The 23,449-nt window shown below is 46.1% G+C and overlaps 1 pseudogene across 1 annotated transcript in view; it reads right to left on the reverse strand.

Annotated features, from left to right (window-relative positions):
- Positions 1–20,409, reverse strand: part of LOC103588379 — a 26,614-nt pseudogene extending 6,205 nt beyond the window's left edge. Inside the window, exon 1 of the transcript XR_550309.1 lies at positions 20,359–20,409. The product of XR_550309.1 is annotated as a glyceraldehyde-3-phosphate dehydrogenase-like (transcript). The remainder of the gene's footprint in view (positions 1–20,358) is intronic.
- Positions 20,410–23,449: the final 3,040 nt, after the last annotated feature.

Consider the following 23,449-nt stretch of genomic DNA (forward strand, 5'->3'; position numbering starts at 1 on the left):
CAACCAACAGAGTGGGAGAAAATATTTGCAAAATATACATCTGACAAAGGATTAATATCCAGAATATACAAGGAACACAAACAACTTTACAAGAAAAAAACAAGCAACCCAATTTAAAAATGGGCAAAAGAGCTAAATAGGCATTTCTCTAAGGAAAATATACAAATGGCCAACAAACATATGAAAAAATGCTCAACATCACTCAGCATTCAGGAAATGCAAATCAAAAGCACACTGAGATACCATCTCACCCCAGTTAGGATGGCTAATATCCAAAAGACTCTGAACGATAAATGCTGGCGAGGTTGCGGAGAAAAAGGAACTCTCATACATTGCTGGTGGGGCTGGAAAATGGTGCAGCCTCTATGGAAAATGGTATGGAGGTTCCTCAAACAATTGCAGATAGATCTGCCGTATGACCCAGCTGTCCCACTGCTGGGAATATACCCAGAGGAATGGAAATCATCAAGTCGAAGGTATACCTGTTCCCCAGTGTTCATCGCAGCACTCTTTACAATAGCCAAGAGTTGGAACCAGCCCAAATGTCCGTCATCAGATGAGTTGATACGGAAACTGTGTTATATCTACACAATGGAATACTACTCTGCTGTAAAAACGAATGAAACACTGCCATTTGCAATGACAGGGATGGACCTAGAGAGAATTATATTAAGTGAAACAAGTCAGACACAGACAGAGAAATATCACATGTTCTCACTTATCTGTGGGAGCTAAAAATAAATAAATAAATACACAAACAACCTGGGCGGGGGGAACAAGACACAACAATTACAATTCCTTGAAGTTGATACGACAAGCGAACAGAAAGGACATTGTTGGGAGGGAGGAGGGAGAGAGAGGCAGGAGGGAGGTTTTGGTAATGGGCCACAATAATCAACCACATTGTATACTGACAAAATAAAATAAAATGTTAAAAAAAAGAAATATATAAGCATAAAAAAATGTTATAAAAACAAATAAATAAAGACTTGAGCACTTCCTATGGCATAAAACTGGAACATTCCAGGATAATGCTTTTGGAACCACGAAGTTCCAGATGCTGAACAGTCCTTCCAACAACCACATGCTACAGCACTGAGAACTATTAATGACAGAGTGACTGCTAAAAACATCCCACAAAATCTAAGACCTGGGACAACACTCGCATTCAATATGAAAGGTAGGAGTCAAAATCGCATTCGCAGCATGATCTCTGTTTTGACAATTTTGTACATACATGCATTGAACAGTTTGGAAAGAATTAGAGCAAAATACCCCCGTGGATCACAGTGCATTATGGGACTCTAAAGAATTTTTGCTTTTTATACTTTTCTCTGTTTTCCATGTATACTGTAACAAGCGTAATTCACTTCTTTCAGAAAATAATAAATGTCCCTTTTTTTCCTAAAATCATACTATCCACTTTTAAAAGCATTTATTTTCATCAAAAACACGGAAACAGCCCAAATGTTCATCCACCAACAAATGGAAAAACCAGTCGTAGTGCGGCCAGGCAGCAGAACTGAGCAGACTACCCACACATGACACGGACGCGATTGAGAAACACGACACTGAGCAAAACGAAACAGACACAGAAGAGCACACACTATCCGATTCCGTGGATAAGAAAGTCGAGAAGAGGGAAAACTGATCACTGGTGACAGCAGATCAGTGGTTGTCTGGGACAGGTTAGGGGTGACTTTAAAGGATCTGAGGAAACTGAGAGTTGAAAGAAATGAAATGTTCTGTATCTGGACCACGGAGGTGGTTTTCCACCCATCGCAACTCATCAAATTGAGTCTTCTGAATATGTGCAATTTACAGTATGAATATTACACTTTAATAATGTTAATTTTTAAAAAGCAAACATTGCCTGGTTATAAAAGTAAGTGAATGAATGAATGAACAAATGAATCAACAAAGCTGCACAATTGCGCTTCCCAGGCGTCAGTCTCAAGAGCATTGGTGCGCACAGCCGGGGCTGCCCCGGTGCATCCGTCCTGGCTGGAGGCTCTGGGTGCCAGGCTCACAGCCCAGCCTGACTAGAGGCCCGAGCTCCCAGGGGCACTCTCTGGACTCGAGAGTCCCAGGGCAGCCCACAGTGGCCCCCAGAGCAGCCTTCCACAATGGAGCTGGGAGGGAGCAGCCCACAGCCTATCGGAGGGTCCCCATGGGATTGGACCTCAGTTGTCCACTAATGCTATCTCGGGTTCACTCCAAGATAAAAGACAGGCCCCAAACACTCAAGGGAGGGTCTGCTCCTGGGGTGCCTGCCAGCATTCTTCCCTTCCTCTGGGGCACTGCTCTTCCCCCATCACCTGGCTGGGTGGCTCCCCATCCAGGGTGGCCCTTCTGTCCTGGCCCTTCCCCTCAGGAACCTTGGACTGGAAGTGAAGGGTCTCTTTTGGGACGCTGGTCATCGGGAGCTGCTGCAGGCCGGTGTTCCTGATACCCAGGTAGCCTCCCCAGTTGGAATTAGAAGGGAACCCAGCACCCAGGAGACGTGAACAGCAAGCACACTGGTGCGGGGAGGGGCCAGCACTGGCGTCATCCCCGCTGGGCCCACCACTCCCCTCTCTTTCCATGTTTGCTTATGGGGGTGGGAAAATCCCCCTTTGTGCCTGAACTTGTGCCTGTGGCGTTATGACATTTGCAACGTAACTGGCCTGGCTCATAGAAAGGACAAGAAGAAGAAAACTGCCTGTGAATCAGCTGCACATCTGAGGTTAAATAATGGAATCCTCTATTCACTTACTCTTTGGGGTTTTTTTGCTAAGTGTTGTTTCTCATTTAAATTTTTATTCCTTCCAAAAATGGTGATGTGTTAAACAAAACAATTTGAATACACTTGTAAGAGCTTAATATAAATACAATCACACATAGGCAGAAAATTATTCAAACTAGCTTTGATTTGAATACTGTGGTTAGTGTGAATATATCTCAAAGAAATAACTGTCCCCCAAATTAAGAAATTTACACAATGTTGTCAACAATCATTTTACTTAGTTCTATGTATGGTAAGAGCCAACTAGATACTATGAAAATACAGTTTTTCAAAAAAATAGAGTAAAATAATGCTCCTATTCCCATCTTGGCCACCGTGGTGTTTTTCATATGTTTTGGTACACACACACACACACACACACACACATGCACACGCACATTTCTCTAGCTGCTGATCACAGTGTGCTTATTGCTGTCATTTGGAACATCAGGGCAGTTTGCCCTGTGACTGCACAGTCTTCAAAATTCCCCTCTTTACCTGTTCTCCAGTATTCGCGAATGTCCCCTATTGCTGGCCATGTGGCCCTGTGACATTGTTTCCTCTGTGATAGGTAATGCTACAGTAAACATCTCCCTGCACTTATTTTTTCCTCTGTTAGTCGTTTCCTGGGGGTAGCATTACTGGGTAGAAACTGTGTGTGGTTCCACGGTTCTAGGTAACAGGCCTGCAAACCGCTTCCCAACGGTGGCCCAGCCAACTGTGGGAATGTGAAGGTGGAGGAGGTTCGAGCGCCCCCCAGTAGAGAGGTGGGCAGACAAAATCTGAGGAGGCCACACCCGGAACATCATGAACAGTTAACCGGTCTACTCAATATATTAAAAAGTGTCCGTTAGCAAGTCACGGGTTTCTGCTTTTGTTTTGTTTTGAAGAACATGGAACAGGAGATCATGCTCGGCTGCAGTCATGTGAGCACATCACCAAGGCTGAACAGGAACCCAGGGAACAGGGAAAAAGGTGGGGTTACCGGGCACATTTCTAAATGTTCACATTGTGTTTTCACACTGACGCGTCACAACTGAGTGTCCACTCAACTTTCCTAGGAATTCCGGCAGCTCAAGCCTTTCCTGGAAGCCCCCCAGCTGTGCTCCTGGACAGCCTACTCCACCCGAGCACCGAATGCCACTCTGAAAGGGGATGGGGCCCCCCAACCTTCTCATGGGCAGTAGCCCGAGAAGGAGCCTGGACAGCTCCCTGCTCTACCTGCAGGCAGAGGACATGTCTCCTCTAGTTCCCAAATAGCTCTGGAATCTATGCACATCTCTCCAACGGCTCTGCACACCCAAGGTCGGGAAAATATCAATAGCCCCACAGAAGTGGTGACGTTTCCACTGGTCCTCACACTGTCTGTCCACAGGGAGTCACAGTGGATAGCAAATGCAGATCTGATGGTACCATCGGCCTGCTCTGAATTCCCGGTGGCTTGCCATCGCTCCAAAGTTGTGAGGTCCAACTTGGTGGCCACAGGTAACGTGTGCTATTCACAGTTTATCCAATTAAAATTAAAAATTCACTTCCTCTGTTGCACTGGCCACATTTCCAGGACTCAATAGCTACGTGGGTCTGACGGCTACCATACTGGAACACTAGAGATGTAGAGATTTTCTCTCAGTGCAGAAAAGTTCTACTGGACAATGCCGAATCTAAAAACAAAGCAAGATCTTTAACTGACACTCAAGGCCCAGCAGCAGCTCCAGCCTCACCTCCCACGACGTCTCCCTTCACTGACCACCCATCATTCCCTCCAGTTCTAGTGCCCAGAGCCCCTTCCCAGAACAGAGGGCGGCTGTTCCCTCCCAGGGGAGTCCTGCCTCTGCCCTCAATCCCCCCAACACCTCGTTTAGCTGAGTTCTCTCCTTCCTTTGGAATTCAGAATTTACTGGCTCAGGGATCTCCCTGTCTTCCTGGAGAAGATCAGGTCCCCTTGCAGAACAATCTGATGGCTCCTGGTACTTATCTCTCAAAGCTCTATACTGACGATGGCAACACTGAACTATAAATAATGAATTTTATCACTTCTTGCTTAGTGTGTCTTTCTCCAACAAAAGTGAAAACTCCAGGGTGGCAGGACAACACCCAGAACCAGTGCAGCACTCAGCGTATAGTAGGAGACAAATATCTGTTGAATGAATGATGAGTTTGGGTTGATTCAAACGACATGAGCAGGTGTTAGGAGAGTGCAACATCTGGCCCGTGGGGCACTCTTCAGTTCTAAACTCAGAGCAGCTGAAGCTGTGAATCGGTTGATGTTGTCAGGATCTGGTGCCCACTTCATGTGGGATTTATTCCAAGGACAGGGGAGGGGCCAGAGATAAACCAGGTAGAGAGAATCTGCTGAGCAGCTGCCTATGGACTGAAGGATGTAGCCAGTCCCACTCTTTTCCCCAAAGCCTGGGTGGGGAATGATGTCTGACTGTTAACACCAGAGGCCAGAGCAAGTCTCCGTAGGGGCAGACCATGGTCACAGAAGGCCTTTTATAGGTGTTGCATTCAATCGAGTCTTATATCCTTAAATGTTAGTGCCATGGACTAAATGTTTGTGTTCCCTTTCCCCCAAAATTATATGTTGAAACCCTAACTTCCAATGCGATGGTATCAGGAGGTGGTGCCTTTGGGAGATGATTAGGTCTGGAGGGTGGAGCCGTCATGAATGGGATTAGTGTCCTCATGAAAGAGACCCCAGAGAGCCCTCTGCCCTCCACCATGTGAGGACACAGTGAGAAGGTGCAATCTGCAAACCAGGAAGAGGGCCCTCACCAGACACCATATCTGCCAGCCTCCAGAACGGTGAGAAATAAACTTTTGTCATGCAAGCCATCCAGTCTGGTATTTTGTTATAGCAGCCTGAACTAACCAAAACAGAGAAACATACTGAACTACGTCCAGGCAAAAATGATAGGATATCCAGGATTTGCCCCAATGTGAATGGGTAGACATGGGAAAAATGAGCTCTGACCCCTGCCTCACACATACACGAAAATAGTGTGGGATGGGTTGTAGACCCAACATAAAAACTAAAGCTGTAAGGTTTCTAGAAGGGAACATAGACCATCTTCATTATTTGGGGGTAGACAGTCTACTCAGACAGGAAAAGGCAAAAAACACAAAATAAAAAATTGGTAAGTTAGCCTTTATCAAAGTGTAAAACTACTGTTCATCCAAAGATGTCACTGAGAACATGAACAGGCAAGCCCTGCTGGCAGGAAGCGTGCGCTGGCTGTCCTATGTGCAGTGCCCACGTTCTATACAGCGCTGCATACACCCATTTAGGGAACACTGAACCATTGCTCTCAGGGGAAATAAGTTTCCTGTCAGCCTCTGATCGGGACATGTTTGTCAACTGATCAATTCACAACCTTCTTTTGTGGGTGTTTCGGTTTAAAGACACCTTATTTAATACGTAGTGCTGACTCGTGGCCAACAGTGCCATCTCTCGTGCCTGGATGAAGCTTCTCTGACCCATGCATTTTCTCCCTAAGGCACATCACAGCCTTCCTGTGCTTAGGAACACCAGACAACACTTCAGTACTATGCTTGGGCTGTCATAAACTGTGAAATCCCCAAGAAAAAGCACAAAAATACGGAAAATGTGGCACTACGAAGACTGTGAAAAGGATGCTTGCCACCCTATGAGAGTTGAAACGACAAGGCCGAGTGTCACCTTGAGTGACCCCAGCTGGGAACATGGGCTCGGAAGATGACTCTAAATTTTCACCACTCTGCATATGTCCATGAATGACCGTAAAAATGCCAAGAGTGTCAGTTGGGGGTTACAAATAAGGTTGATCAAGTAAACAAATTCAGGAATACAGAATACACAAATAATGAGGATCAACTGTATATGACAGAGGGATCATATCAAGAATCTATTAAGAAATTCTACAACTCAGTGATAAAAAGACAACCAAATTTTTTAAATGGGCAAAAGATTTGAACACACTCTTCACAAAATAATATATACACATGGACAAGAAGTACATGAAAAAGTGCTCAACACAATTAGTCATGAGGAAAATGTAAGTTTAAACCACATCGAGCTACCACTGCACACCCCCAAGTGACTGACAGCACTAAATGTCAGTGAGGTTGTGAGTGCGAGTCGGACTCTCGCACACTGTTAGCATGCGAAATGGCCATTTCTCTCAGAAAATGTTCTGGCACTTTCTTATACAAGTAAACGTTATCCATCCTTTGACTGGGCAATTTCAGTCCTACATATTTACTCAAGAGAAATAAAAGTGTTCATACACACACACTTACTCATATACAAAGACTTGTACAAAAAAGATCGTAGCAGCTTTATTCACAGTAGCCCTAAACTGGAAACAGCCCCGGTGCTCATCAACAGGTGGATGGATAAACTGTGGAATAGCCCCAAATGGAATACTACTCAATAAAACAAAGGAACAAACACGAATGAAATGCAAAATTATTGTGCTAAGTGAAAGAATACTTCCAGAAAATAATACATAACATACGACTATTGATATGAAACTCCCGAACAGGCAAAACTAATTTGTAATAGAAAAAAAATATTAAGAGTAATTCCTTCTGGGGGATCGGGGGTGGGGATGGACGGGAAGGGTCATGTTCCCTATCTTGACAGGAGCTTGGGTTACACAGGCGCATGTGTTTGTGAAATTCACCAGGTGGTACACTTGAGATTTGTAAATTTCACTAGCTGTGAATTTAGCTTAAACATATATATACGCACGGGGCAGGAGAAGCAGCAGAGGTAGAGATGAAGGAAGGTGGCTCATGCGTTGACTGCAGTTGAATATAATGGGGGTTAATTTCACTATTTGGTCTATTTTTTAAAGTTTAAAATTTCCATAATAAAACCTTTACAAATCTAGAGTCTTAAAGGTCTCAGAGTCTTCCAGAATCCTGTATTAAGTGTGATCGTCCCTGTATTAAGTGTGATTGTCCCTGTCTTCAGGCTCTCTTCAACAATGAATTTAGCGGAGTCCACTGACTGCATGGGCCGCCTGGAGACTCGAGCCTGGGCTACTCCAGGCAGGACATGGCAGGGGGTAGTCGGAGGGGCCTGGGCCTGGCCTCCCTTCCTGGAGAAGTCACAGCTTCTCACAACCTGAGGATAGCCCTCCCAGAAGAGACGACAGGCCAGATGGAAGTTACCATGTGTGTTCTGAGAATCAAGAACAGACGGAAGAGAAGTGGGGGTTCCCGGAGCTGCCTACCATCCTCGCTGGGCTCTGGAGCCAGAAGACCCCACGGCCCCCCTGATGTGCATTGATCTGAGGAGGTGCCGTACGTTCTACGCTAGCTCTGAAGGTCAGACCCGAGCCCCAGACCCTGCACGCTCCGCAGTGAAGTTGCTTTTCCAGCCTCCTCTGACATTGCCCCCGGGACATGTACATCTGTTTAACAGACCGGGTTTTGCTCAGCAAATGGGTCAAAAGGGAGCATTTGTTTCTGGAGGCACGCTGACCCCATCTCACAGGATTCAGGGGTACTTGGGTGGGCCCTGCTTGCTCACCCTTCCCCAAGTTCCACCTGGAATCCAATGTCTCTCCTCTGAGAAATGCCCCAAGTCAAGGTTTTTCAAGAGAAAATCATTTTGTCTGTGTTTTCAAGTGCATACATTTATCATGCTTTGCCCTTCTCAGAGGCATTTAAAATAGGAACTCTCCCAGCCTGCGGCTCTTTCTTTTGCTATTTTTTTCCTTTGGCCCTGCCGTCTTCTATCATGTTATATAACCTATTTATTTTTCATATGGGTCCCGCCCCCATGAGAATGCAGGATCCCAGGGCAGCCATCTGCCTGGCTGGCTCAGGGCACCATCCCCAGCGTTCAGAAGCTCGCCTGGCACTGGAAGTGCCCAATAAGTGTGTGTTAGGTGAATGACCGTCCAAGGCCAGCAGCCACACTTGCAAGACTTTCTCTAAACTCTTCGGCATTTCTACGTCCTACTTCTCATGCTGAGGTAGCCTAATGTACACAAAGGCCTGCTTCCCCTTGCCTTTATGGAAAGGTACTTTTCCTACCCCTTGAGTTCCTTCTGAATGGAAGGTTCTGTTATCAACTTTGACACAAATGGCTGTGCCATTTCAGGTGGGTCTAGATCTCCCCATCTACACCAAAAAAACTACGTCAAACAACCTTCAACACTGTGCCAGCACTAAGAGACTGATTCTAGAGAGAAGATTCTTCAACCAAATCCATAGGCCAATGCTGTAGAACGCCCTGGACCCTTCAAATTATGGGAAAGACTAGAACATTCCATGTAGCTCTGGCAGGAAACCAAGGGGGTGTGGTGTCATGGGCTGGGCACAGGCAAGGAAGACAATTAGGACAAGTGACTGCAAAGGCTAGCTCCTCGGGATCACTGGGCCAGCGGCAGCTCCCAGTACTCTGCCCAGGGAGTTGCTTGCCTCCAGGAAGGGCTCCCCTGCCTTCTACGTCTGGTATCTTCTCTGAGTGCAGAGAGACCATGCCAGGGCCTCTCAGGGAACCTAATCAGGGCTAATAAACACCGGCTCCAAAGCCTTCAAGTCCAACTCCCATGGACACTCTGGCCCAGTTTTTCCTGCCTTTTCCCAATGTTTCCCTCTGCCATTTTGGGAACATCATTACGACTATGATTTTAAGGCGTTGCTTGCAGAATTCACTGACATGTTGAAACATGTCATAAGACTGATGGCCTCCACCCAACCAGGCCAGTTTCTAGATCCTTCTATGCAGTTGGATACATGGCAGTACTTAGCCGGGCTCCAAATGTCCCAGGCAATCTCTGATTCCCTTCCCTGGTGCTCGCCACACTGGAGGATGAAGGTGGGGAAGTGCTGGGCATTGCTCATGTGGTCAAGACCAGTGTGTGAACTGGGGGCTGAGCACCCTCTCTATAGAGTCAGAACACACAGCGCCAGGCCTGCCTTTGGACACCACCACCCCCACCCCCGCCTGCCTCCCAGATGAACCATCCCTGCAGCCATGGGTGCCAGACTGAAACCCCGGCCTGGGAGCTCACTCCCCTTTGGTCCCTGACTCACATCCCACCTGTCCTTCCAGGACCACCTCCTCCAGGAAGTCTACCCGCTGGCCCCAAGCCACCTCCGACCTGCCCCTCAGTTTCTCTCTGGTGTGGCTGATAGATCCTTAAGAAAACCCGAGTCAAACCACAGCATACCTGTCCCCTTCTAACTATGTCTGTCCTGCACAATTGTTGTTTCCTTGGCTCTGTTCTGTTTCATTTTAACTAATGTTAACTTAGAGCACTTCTTAGGTCCCAGGCTCTGAACACTTCATGTGTGTTTTCTTATTTAATCCTCCCACAACCTGCAGCACAGCATTAGGGTCCTAATGTGACAGATGAGAAAACCGAGGCAGAGAGAGGAGAGGCATTTGCCCTAGTTGTCCAGGTGTGCAGTCAAGATTCAAACCCACATCAAACCCACATCAAAGAGTAGAGTGGCCAGGAGGGGAGGGAGATGCTGCCGCCTGTAGCTGGGGTGGGGGCAGAGGTGGTTGGCGCGGGGGGCTCCCAGCAGACCCTCAGCACGCCCGGGAGATGGGCAGACACACCAGGGGTTATGGCAGGATCATCGTCAGCACGCCCGAGGGGCGTCTACTTTCCAGGGAGCCCCAGCATGGGCAGGAGTATCAGCAGCATCAGCTGGAGAAATGGTGACCAGGGACCCTTCCCAAATTGTCAGGCCTCAGTGTTCATGTAAAACCCAAAAGACATCTGGGGCAGAGGCGGGGGGAGAGCTGTAAAACCAAATTTACTCAATCTCAAAAAAAAAAAAAAAATGGAAACGTGTAATTCCTAACCCTGGAAGGTCATGGAGCAAATTCATGGATACTAGTCATACCTGTGTGCACATCTTTGCCTTTCAGTCTTGTGTAATTCACTTCCTTCCTCCCTTGAGCATCTATTGGGGGCCCTGGTGTGTCAAGGCTTGCTCCAGTGCTGGGGTACAGAGGTGGAAGAGGCAGCAGATGACACACGGTGGGGAGAGGGTGAGACATAAACAAAAAACAAACAAGAAAAATGTCAGGTAGAGATCACTGAAATGCAGAAATTAAGATGGGGTGATGTATCCTCAAGACACTCTGGCTTCAGTGGGTAGGACCTTCTCAGGGCATCTACATTGGAGTTTGGATCTGATGAAGAGCTTGTGCATGGTCCCCAGGGTCTGAGCCACTGCCCCGGAAAAGTAGGAGGGCAGGAGCCCAGGAGGCAGGCAGGAGCTCAGGGAGGAGGTAGGACCCCAGGAAGGAGGGCAGGAGCCCACGGATTGGGGCAGGAGCCCAAGGAGGCAAGTGAGGCCTTGGGCTTCATTTCCGGAACCTTTGAAGGCCATCAGAGGGGTTAGCAGGAGAACGGTGCGATTCGACTCAGGTTTTCTAAGGATCTATCAGATCTCTAAAGACTGGATCTGGGGGGACTTGAGGGCCGGGTGGGGCCTCCTGCAATGTCCGGGGAGAGATAAGAGCGGCCAGATGGGGAGTTGGGGAGGATAGCTGGATTCGGGGCACACGTGGAGTTGGGGGAACAAGATTTATTGACGCAGTGGAGAGAGGAATCAAGGATGACTTCCGGGGTCCTGACCCAGTGCCATCTGCCTAGATGGAGCCGGCGCCCACTCACCAGTGATTCAGGCTAAGCAGGGAGAGCTCCAGCCTCCTACCTTTCTGCAACTGCCGGAGGAGAGGCTTCTCCCTGGTCTCTCCTTCCACTCTTCTGAAAGTGCAGCTCAGCCTCTATCTGGCTGCATGCAACAGAAGCAGATTCCGGCCCACTTCCAGGAGAAAGGAATGTACTGGAAGATGCAGTGGGAGGCTGAAGAACCGCACCCAAGGAAGGGTAGAGCTGGGGGCCCGGGACCCCTGAGGCAGTTGCTCATGGGGATTCCTTCCCCTATGTGGAAGTCATGCAGACTGGAAGTTTGCAGTCCTCCAGTTGCTTGCTAAAGATCTACGTTTCTCAGAGAGTCAACTCGGTGGGGAGGAAGCGTCCTAGAAGAAAGCCTAGGCGAGGAGTGGAAGCAGCCGCCACACTCAGCGTGGGTCCCGCTCCGGCTCTATTTGCAGATGCTTTGGCTCTGAGTCCTGGCTCTGGTGTGTGCAAATGGACAAATGGACAAATTATTTATCTTCCCTGTGCCTCAGTCTCCCCACCTGGGAACAGGGAGATAATAGTAGTGTCTACTTTATAGAGATGTCATAACAATCAAACATAATGTAGAATGTTTAGAAGATTTCTGGCAACTCATAAGTGTTCAATAAATGTAACCATTATCACTAATTACTTTATGACTGTAATTCCCCTTGGAGAAGCAGGGACAAAGGATCTGAGGGGCAGGAAGGCAAGGAGGAGACTTTGAGGTCACATGTGAATTCCCATGAGTTCTTGGAGGGTCCACCTGCACCTGCTTGGTGGGGAACTGACCCACGAGTGTCCAGGAAGAGTGGCGTTTAGAAATGAGGGGAACCTAGGATGTGCGTTCTCACTGAGACAGAGTCAGAGCCAGCTGGGTTTCCAGAGCGGCCAGCGCACGCCTGCCTCATTCACGTCAGTGCTAAGCTGTGCTCCTTACAGACCCATTTTCTGTGGCCAGTGTCCTCCTTTGCCTTTGTGGCAAGTCTCTCACTCAGTACCTGCAGACACAGGTGGCCAGAAAGGTAAGGGACCCTGGCTCTAGCTTACCAACTCCCCGCCCTCCCAGAACGCACATGGGGCCCCTGGTGTCTCTGGCATCCCCAGCCCCCAGAGGGGGTGCGGGGCTGGAGAAGGTGGAGGGTCTGAAGGCTGGAGTGCAGGGGCTTCTAGAAAAGTGGGTGCCAAGAGTGGGGGGTCCCCAGAGCCGAGGGGCAGGGGCTGGAGAGGGCATCTGAGGGGCAGTGCACGGGGGAGGCCAGTGAGGCTGCCTGGAGATGGTGGAGGGGCCCTGAGGCAGCCACAGTCCTGCCACAGCTGCAGAGATAAACAGAGAAATCCACTTCAGTCTGTTAGCATTTGAAGACATCCTCAAGATGAGAAAAGTTAAGGGTTACTGTTAAATGCTGTAATTATGAGTTTTCAAAAGCCCTCGGAATAGGAGATTAGGAAAGCAGCACTGCAGATCGCTGTGCATCTGTGTTGAGGTTAAGGCCCGCTGACATCACCGACAGCATTTGCAGTACCTGGTCTGGGAGCAGGCCTTGGCTGGGATGACCAACTCCCTGTCAGTAATCATCAGCACACCCGGGCACATTATCATATTAACTGACGAGGGAGAAAGGAGACGGCCAGGGTACCTCCTCACCAAAACAGGACGGACTGCCACAGCTGGCCTGACCCTACCCCACCGCCCACTCCCTACCTGCTTCCCTCTACCCCATCACTCTCAGCCTGGAACACCTGCACTCTGATCGTGGCTCTAGTACACACTGGGGAGCACCCAGGGAGGACATTTCCAGAGCGAGAGATGGTGCAGGGTACGTACATCCCATTGCAGTAACATAAAGTCCTGAGAGGGCAGGGTCCACAGCTATTTGTTCCCTGAGTCCCCTGTTGTGGACTCACGGAAAGTGACTTCTTCTTCCCTTTGAGTGTGGGCAGAACCTGCGACGTGGTTTGAAGGTTTGTCCCCTCCAAAGCTCATGTCGAAACTTGGTCCCCATTGTAGCAGTATTAAGAAGGTGGGAAATCCGACTGTGGTATTTGAAAGGTGAGGCCTTTAAGAGGTGAATGGATCACGAAGGCTATGCCCTCCTGAATGAATTAATCCATTCGTGGACTAATGGGTTAGTGGATTAATGAGTTATCATGGGAGCACGGACTGGTGGCTTTGTAAGGAGAGGGAGAGGATGTGAATATACTGAGCCCTCTCACCATGTGATGCCATGCTTGCTCTCTGCAGAGAGTCCCCACCAGTAAGAAGACCCTCACCAGATGCCTCCCTCAACGCAGGCTTCTGAACTGTAAGAAATGAATTTCTTTTCTTTATAAATTACCCAGTTTCAGGTATTCTGTTATAAGTGACAGAAAATGCACTAAGACAACCTATGTCTTGCTTCTAACTGATAAAGTCCGGGAAAGGTGATGGGATGGCCCTCTGTGACTAGGGTTCAATATGTATAAGACTCTCTCTCACTCACATGCATAAGGAACATTCTCCTGGTGTCCGTGAAGAGGAAAAAATAGTGTATTTTTCAGACAAACAAAAACTGTGGGAGTTCACCACCACGTGACCAGCCCTGGAACAAAGGTGATGGGACGGCCCTCTGTGACTAGGGTTCAATATGTATAAGACTCTCTCTCACTCACATGCATAAGGAACATTCTCCTGGTGTCCGTGAAGAGGAAAAAGTAGTGTATTTTTCAGACAAACAAAAACTGTGGGAGTTCACCACCACGTGACCAGCCCTGGAAGAAATCCTCAAGGGAGTCCTGCATCAGGAAACAGAAAAACAATAATCACTCATCTTACCAGCTGTAGTCCTGTACAAGCTTGTTTTCATAAGTCAGTATTGGTAGGTGGTGTGTTTCTAGGAATTTATTCATTTCATCTAGATGATCTAATTTGTTGACCAACAATTATTCATAGTATTCTCTTAGAACCCTTTAGATTTCTGTAAAATTGGCTGTAATCGCCCCTCTTTTTCTGATTTCAGTTATTTCAGTCTTCTCTCTTTTTTCTTAGTCCATGTAGGTAAAGATTTGTCAATTTTGTGGGTCTCGTCAAAGTACCAACTTTTGGTTTCATTGACTTTCTCTGTTTCCTATTTCTTGTATCTGTGCTCTAATTTTTGTTATTTACTCCCTTTGCTAGGTCTGGGCTTAGTTTGGTCTTCATTTTCCAGTCTCCTAAGGAGCAAAGGTGATTGTTGATCTGAGATCTTTCTTTCTTTTTTTTTTTTGACCGGCAAGGGGATCGTAACCCTTGACTTGGTGCCGTCTGCACCGCGCTCACCAGTGAGTGCACCGGCCATCCCTATATAGGATCCGAACCCCTGGCCTCAGTGCTACCAGCGCCACACTCTCCCAAGTGAGCCAGCGGGGCCGGCCCTGAGATCTTTCTTTTTAATTAATGCATGCATCTACATTAAATAAACTCCCTTTTAGCGAAAAAAAAATTTTATTAAAAAGATATTTTTTCTGTCTTTTTTTGGAGGCATATCTAGAGTTTAAACATACCTAGTTTTTTTTTTTTTTTTTTGTCCTTTTTGTGACTGGTAAGGAGATCGCAACCCTTGGCTTGGTGTCACCTGCACCACGCTCAGCCAGTGAGCACACCGGCCATCCCTATATAGGATCCGAACCCATGGCAGGAGCGCTGCTGCGCTCCCAGCACCGCACTTCTCCCAAGTGCGCCACGGGGCCAGCCCATACCTAGTTATTTTTAATGCAGTTTTTCATCCTACTTTTTCACTTAATATTACATCTTGAAATTTTATCTTAAATACTCCTCAAAAGTATGATTTGAATAACTGCATTATATTACGTTTTATGGAGATCCTTAATTTATTTAGCCATTTTCATATTGCTGGATATTAAACTTATTTTTTACCTTTATATAACTGCCTTCACACTTAAAAAAATATATTTTCTTTGATTATTTGTTTATAGTTTCAAGAAGTAGGATAATTGGTTGAAAGTGTATGAACATTTTAAAGACTTCTATTTATGAATCCAGTCTGTTCTTCAAAAAGGTTTCACCAATTTATACTTATACTGGAAGATTCTGACATTGTTTCTCTCATAGCACCAGTACTATACAGTATCATATTTTTTTCAGTTTGAGAAATGAAAATATTATTTTTCTGTTTTAATTTCCATTTCTATGAACATCTTAGAAAGTACTTATTAGCCACATGTGTTTCTAAAGGGTGTGTGACTTGTCTGCTCATGTCCTTCACCAAATTTCTGTCAAGACTTTTCTAATTAATTTTTAAGAGTTCTTTATTCCCTGCACCAGCCAGCTGCCAAAAAAAAAAAAGAGTTCTTTATGCATGGAGGATGTTAATCTTTGTGTGTTAAATCTGTTCCTTATCAATTGACTTTGTATTCAATTTGTGATGATTTCCTTCATTTGTATGTTGAGAAAATAATTTTCTATCTAAACATTTAATTAATTAATTAAAAAAAACACATAGTACCTGGGAGCAGGAAAAATAAAAATAGAACAATTAGATATACTTGTGTGCCTTTCAGATTGTCAAAAATGTTTAATATGAATAATGTCCAGTGTTGGTGAGGATGTGGGGAAACACCTACCTTCCAAAGCTTTGGGTGAGTATAAGTATATTAAAAGTGTCTTACCCAATGAGTTAAAAATCCCCCTTGTAGGTGACTGTTACGTAAAAATATTTGTAAAATTAGAAAAATTATATATGTATGAGAATTTTCTGTTGAGAATAGTTCCTAATAAAATAATGAAGGCAAAAAATTAACATAAAATAAATTTATTGAATATCAAAAAAAAGGAGAGAACAGAACTGAGGTTACCAGAGGCGGAGAAAGGGGAGGGTGAAGTGGGGGGAAGGGAAGAGTTGGTAGAGGGCCGTAAAGAACAATTACATTGGGGCCGACCCTGTGGCTCACTTGGGAGAGTGCGGCGCTGGAAGCGCCGAGGCCACAGGTTCGGATCCTGTATAGGGATGGCCGGTGCGCTCACTGGCTGAGCGCAGTGCGGGCGACACCAAGCCAAGGGTTGCGATCCCCTTACCCGTCACAAAAAAAAAAAAAAAAAAAGAACAATTACATTGTGTAATGTTGAATATACTAATCATCCTGATTTGAGCATCACATATTGCACACAGGTATTGATATTCAACTGTACCCCAGAGATATGCACAATCAACTATGTTTCAATAATAATAGTTAAAAAAAAGAACAAACGGTAAAAAAAAAAAATTGAGAACTTGTTTATTTTCCATCCTTTGCCCAATGCTTGAAAAATAATTGAACTCAGTGCTAAGCAAATTTTGGTTCTGTTCTTTGAGCCTGATGGCTGCTTCCTTCTTTTGGCTCGGAGATGTTCATTGTCCATCAACAGAGACCATTAAGAAAGTAAAACCAAAAGCCAACGATACAGTTTAGAGACGGTGCTGAGAGGGTAAAATTACTGAGGAAGCTAGGGAACTAGTTACTGTAACGTAACTAGAGGAGCAGCCCGCAGGGGGGTGTGGAGACTGTGATTGACAGGGACCACCCAGAGAGAGGCGGGAGGGATTCTTGCAGGCTGGTCAGGTGCCATTTGTTACACTGGGTGGTGTTTACATGGAGGTTTGACTTATAATAATTAATTGAGCCATGGCTCAGAAGTTTTCTGAACTTTTCTGAATGTGTATCAGATTTCACAAAAGAAAAAAGTAAAAATACGTGCATAAACTTAACTATTTTTATTTAATTCCACTAGGATGAATTAAGTGGATTCATTTTTTGAAACGGATGGTAATGATATGTGAGTTGTATTTTAAAAAGAAGAAAAGTTTCTGTATATTCTATGAAATTCTTCCTAAAGTTCCCCAAGCCTGCCCAGCAAGAGCTCTAGGAAGAAAACGTGCTGTCCTCTGGGCCGTCCTTCTACACCCAGTAAACGACTCAGCATCTGTGATTAGAACCTCCCGCCCCACTTACGCCTGTCTGCCTGGAACCCACTAGGGCTGCGCAGAAGTAAACATCAGCTTGTGAAGCAAAACACGCCTTCTCATGTTGGCTCCACCCTGCGCTATGCAGACCACAGTGAAATGTCCAAGTGTCCTGACAGATGGCAAGAAACAGGGGCTGGGATGGTCATCTGACCAGGGAGTTCTTTACCCTGGTGTCTAATTCTGCCAGTCAGGTGGCAAAAAGATCTGTGGAGAAGACACCACACAATGAAAAATTCCATCCTGCACAGTGGAAAAACCTGGTGTTCTCAAGGACACCGTGACCAAGCAAGCCAAAGCATGCCAAGAGAAAGCCAAAGAGCAAAGAGCTGGCGTGAGCTGGGCATAGCCAGGTTGGTGGACCAGCAGACACCCTGCGTCTGCACATGGAGACCTGCCTTCTAGGTCCTGGTCTGCTGTTTACTGCTTGGGACAGCCAGATGTCCCTGGAAGTAGCTCCAAAGCTGGGGTGAAGGTCACAGAGCAAAGAAGAACCTTCTGAATGATTAATGTGGAGAAAAGCCTTGCTCCACGTCCAGGAAGACTGTGTGGCTTTACGAGTGAGGGTCACAAGGACTCGGGGATAGTTCTATGTTTTCATCCTCTCCGAGCCAAAAGAAGTAAGCAACCATCAGGCTCAAAGAACAGAGCCAAAATTCACTTAGCACTGAGTTCGATTATTTTTCAAGCATTGGGCAAAGGACAGAAAATAAATATTTAATTTTCCTTTACCTTTTAGGGGAAATAAGCTTTCATGGAAGTTGCTAGAACCTGGGATAAGAATGCATTAAGTAGGGAAACAGCTGTTTAGATTTCCCTTGCTATAGAAGGAATTGAAATTATAAGTCCTCTTAAACTATAACCCTGGAAAAGTCTGGCATCTAAAACAATTTAAACCATAAAAAAGAAGCAGATGTAATATTTTTTTTAAAGACATGCAATAATAAGTGTTGGTGACGATGTAAGACACCTAGAAACCTCCTGCATTGCTGATGGGAATGTAAAATGGTGCAGTCATTGTGCAAAAGTTTGTTAGTTTATTTAAAAAGTTAAATATAGGGCCGACCCCGTGGCTCACTCAGGAGAGTGCGGCACTCCCGCCGCGGGTTCGGATCCTATATAGAGATGGCCTGTGCGCTCACTGGCTGAGTGCGGTGTGGGCGACACCAAGCCAAGGGTTCCGATCCCCTTACCAGTCACACAAAAAACCAAAAAAAAAAAAAAAAAGTTAAATATAAACTTACCACATGATCCAGGAATTTCAGTCCTAGGAATCTACCCCAGAGAAATAAAAACATTTGTCCACACAGGATTTATACGTGAATGTTTTATAGCAGCATTTTTCATAATATTATTCATAACAGTCAAAAGGGGGAAACAACACAAATCTCCATTGACTGATGAATGGATAAATAAAATCTAGTATACCCATACAATGGAATATTACTTGCCAATAAAAAGGTATAAAACTACTGACACGTGCTACGGCATGGATGAACCTCAAAAACGTTATGCTAACTGAAAGAAGCCAGGTGCAAAACACCACATATTATATGATTGCAACGATATGAAATGTCCAGAAAAGGGAGATCCATAGAGACAGAAAACATGTCAGTGATTGCCTGGGTTTGTGGGGAGGGGTGAAGATTAAAGGCAAGTGGACACAAGGTATATTTTAAGGGGTCATGAACGTGTTCTACAACTGGATGGTGCTGACAGGTGCATAGTTGTATATATTTACTCAAATTTGTTGAATTATACATTTAAAATGGGTGAATTTTGCAGTATGTAAATTACAACTCAATAAAACTGTCATTTTTTTTTTCCTTTTTGTCTTTTTTTCGTGACCAGCAACGGGATCGCAACCCTCGGTGTCGCGCCCGCACCGCGCTCAACCAGTGAGTGGACCGGTCTCTATATGGGAACCGAACCCTCGTGGGAGCGCCGCCCTCTACCGAGTGCGCCACTGGGCCGGCCCCTAAAACTGTCATTTTGAAAAAAGAAGCAAAGTACACAAATGAGTAAGAAATGTATTATTCAACAAACAGTGTTGAGGATATTGTCCAAGTATTTAGGGAAAAGAAATCAATTTAAATTCTGACTCGTGTTTCACACGCCAAAATAAACCTAGTTTTATATTAGCAAACCATAAAAGCTACTAGATGAGAAAAAGTGGTTAATAAGTAACTAATTCCAATGCAGGAAAAGGCTAAGTACTAAAGCAATGGGGGTGGGGGGGAAGGGGGGGAAAAGACAAAAAACAATTTAAAAAGTGAAGGAAAAGATATGCTGATATTTGGCTGTAGAAAGGTTTACACTTATCTGTATACAAAAATATGTCAAACAAAGTTAGAAGATAAAGGACAAACCAAAAAAAATTTTTTGCTGCAAATATGACAGGATTCCTTTCTCTGATATTTAAATATAGAACTCAATAAGAAAAATGCTAATTTGGACAATTCCCAGACGCAAGTCTCCCAGCGCAGATCACCCTAAGCCCAGAAAGCAAGCCCACCGGTGCAGCCCAGCGGCGCCGTCCTCAGGTCGCCCGGTGCACGTGCAACCATCTCCCCGGACGCAGAACGTCTGGGCGCGCGGGGTGTCGCCGCAGCCCTGGCTCCGCTGGCGGTGAGGCCCCCACCCTCTCCCTGAAGACACCTCCTCCCCCGACGTGCAGAAACCGCCTCCTGATAAAGTCGTACGATTTCAAGCAATCATCGGTTTTCACTTTAGCCTGGCTTTGTTTGTCATATTCTTTCTACGTAAAACGGAAAGAAAAGGAAGAGCAAGGCCGCGCGCAGGGGGCTTCCCCGGGTACCGCACGCGGTGGCCGAGCGGCGGGGAGGCTGCGCTCACGGTCCCCAGTGCACAAGCCCCTGTTCCTTCCCTGTCTCCAGATCCGCTCCAATCTGGCTCTACCATCCCCCAGCGCTGTAGAATATCCCGTCTCCCTCCCTGCCACACGGGGACTCACGAGGCACAGCGCCCCGTGCCGAGATGGAGGCGTTTCTCCCCGCTGCACCATGCCGCTGGGCCCCGCAGAGACCTTGTCGCCCTCCAGGTTAGGCCACGGGCACTGTCCCCGTTCTCATGGGGCCCCAGAACCTCCCTGCCGCTCTCCTGCCCTGGAATCTCCGCCCTCCCCTCGGTAGACCCCAGCATCATCTCTTCTGTGAGCTCAGGATTGAAAGCACGCACACACACAATACCACACATACCGCACACCACCACACACACCACATACAAACACATCACACACACCCCACACACATGCCACACACACCCCATTCCACACACACACCCCATACCACACACACCACACACCCCACACACATGCCACACACACACCACACATATCACACACACCATTCCACACACACCACACACCCCACACATGCCACACACACACCACACATATCACACACCATTCCACACACTCCATACCACACACACCACACACATGCCACACACACACCACACACACACCACACATATCACACACACCACACATATCACACACACCATTCCACACACACCCCATACCACACATGCTACACACCCCACACACATGCCACACGCACCACACACACATGCCACACACTCACCAACATATCACACACACCGTTCCACACACACCCCATACCACACACACCACACGCACTGCCACACAAAACTCATAACACATCCCACACACATACCAAATCACACACACACTACACACTATACCACACATACCACACACACCACACACCCCACACACATACCAAATCACACACACACTACACACTATACCACACATACCACACACACCATACCAGATATACCACACCACACCACACACGCACACCATTCCACACACACACTCCATTCCACACACACCACACACACACATACCACACCACACACGCACACCATTCCACACACACACTCCATTCCACACACACCACACACACACCCCATATCACATACAGCACACACACACACACCACATACACACACATCACACATAAACAACACATGCACACACACGCACAAGCAGTGCCTGCTTTTCACCTTGCAAAAGGTAATAAGGCGACAGAAGGACTTGGTGTCAAACAACACATGCACACACACACAGGCACAAGCAGTGCCTGCTTTTCACCTTGCAAAAGGTAATAAGGCGACAGAAGGACTTGGTGTTCTGCTTAAAACAAAGTCAAGGGAAACTTCGAACAAATAAAAATTAATATCTGATCAGTCATCACTGGCACTGCCTTTACTTACGGCAGATTTCAATCACAGAGCTCTATTTCTCAAACCCAGAGAGGAAACAGCAGCAGCGTTTGGTTACTTCATCCCGGACTTTAAAACAAAAGGGAAAAATGTTGTAAGGGCTGGAGGAGAACAAAGGGTTTGGTGAGAAAAGCCGATAAATTCCTTAAGGTCCAAAAGGTTTCATGCACTGAGAAAAATGTCCTGGACTCTGTAAGGCACTTTATCTAATATCCAATTTACTTCAAGTAATTAACGTTCCCCTAGGCAGCAATGCTTCTCAAACTTGAGTGCTTGGGAACTCCTTGGAGGCTCATTAAGACACATGTGCTGGGCCCCACCCCAAGAGTTCCTGACTCAGCATGTCTGGGGCGGAGCCTGAGAACTTGCATTTCTAATGAGCTCCCAGCTGCTGCTGCTGCTGCTCTGGGAGCCAGACTGAGAAACTGAGAGTGGCTGATCCAAGTACACACGTTCTTAAAGCTGGTAAATCAAAAATGCTCTATGTTCAATCAGATGTCCCTACAATTTGAAACATTGACTGCAAACTCAAACTCTTGTAAACATTTAATTGAAATTCCAGTGCTAATATTTTAGCATTGGCCAAAGTGCAATTATTACCTGTAGTGGATTGAATTATGTCCCCCCAAAACTACTGAAGCTTGAATTGTGTCCCCCAAGTTTTATGTATTAGAAACTTAGCTTCCACCGTGACTGTTAAGAGGGTGGGAAATCCTATTTGGTCATTGAAAGGTGGAACCTTAAAGAGGTGATTAGATCATAGGGCCATGCCGTAGTGAATGGATTAAAAACGGTGGTCAGGGGTGTGGCTCTGAGAGCTAAAAAAGAGGAGAGAGTCTGTCTTTCTCTCTCTGCTCTCTCTGCATCCACCATCTTGCAGTGTGAGACCCCTGGATTACTGTTGCTACCACCAGATGGATTTGGACTTCCCAGCCTCAGAAACTGTAAGCAAATAAATTTCGTTTTTCTTTATAAATCACCCAGTCTCAGGTATTCTGTTATAGTAACACAAAACGGACTGATACATTGCCCGAAGCTCAGAAACTCAGGATGAGGGACATAGGCCTTGGGTGTCCCTTGGACCAGCCCCTTTGTAGAGTTGTACCTAGTGTGTTACAGCAGATACTATCCAAATTATAACCCTGACCAATTGGCCTGGTGTAGAATTTTGTGATCTGATCTGTTGTCCTGTACCTGCTTATTCTGAGCTTCTCATCCAGCAGTACGCTGGAGCCCACACATGCCAGAGCCAATTGTTGAATTTTTAGGAACTTACAAGCTGATTATGAAACACAGCCATTATTAAAAATTAAATTATGTAAGCTTAAATAAATCATAGTAAGAACAAGGGTAACAAATGCTCAAAACTCATTACATCCTATTCATTTTACTAATAACTTTTACTCTATTATGTACTATATGATAGGAACACTATATAATGGTGAGCTACTGTGCATCTCTTCCCAACCCCAGGAATGTTCAGTAACATCATGTTGGTAGCTTGAAATCAGCCATGATGGGAGTGTTTACAGAAATCAACACACTCTACAAATCGGCTCCCCTGACCAGGCTATTATTAAACAATTACTAGAGCAACATTGACCCCATCTTCACAAAAGAACATGACAATAGTCCACTTGAAAACGACATATCCTGAGAGTCTTTTTTGCAAAATATAGACAAGTATCAAGCCTTTTTTGCAAATGCTTGCTCTGGGTGGGAAATGGCCTTGTTCTGAGTTGGTTGGTTAGAGGTAAAGCTTGGGATCAGTTTGATTCACTGAAATGTGAACT

This window comes from Galeopterus variegatus, unplaced genomic scaffold (assembly GCF_000696425.1).
Source record: "Galeopterus variegatus unplaced genomic scaffold, G_variegatus-3.0.2 Scaffold564, whole genome shotgun sequence".
Classification (NCBI taxonomy): Eukaryota; Metazoa; Chordata; class Mammalia; order Dermoptera; family Cynocephalidae; genus Galeopterus; species Galeopterus variegatus.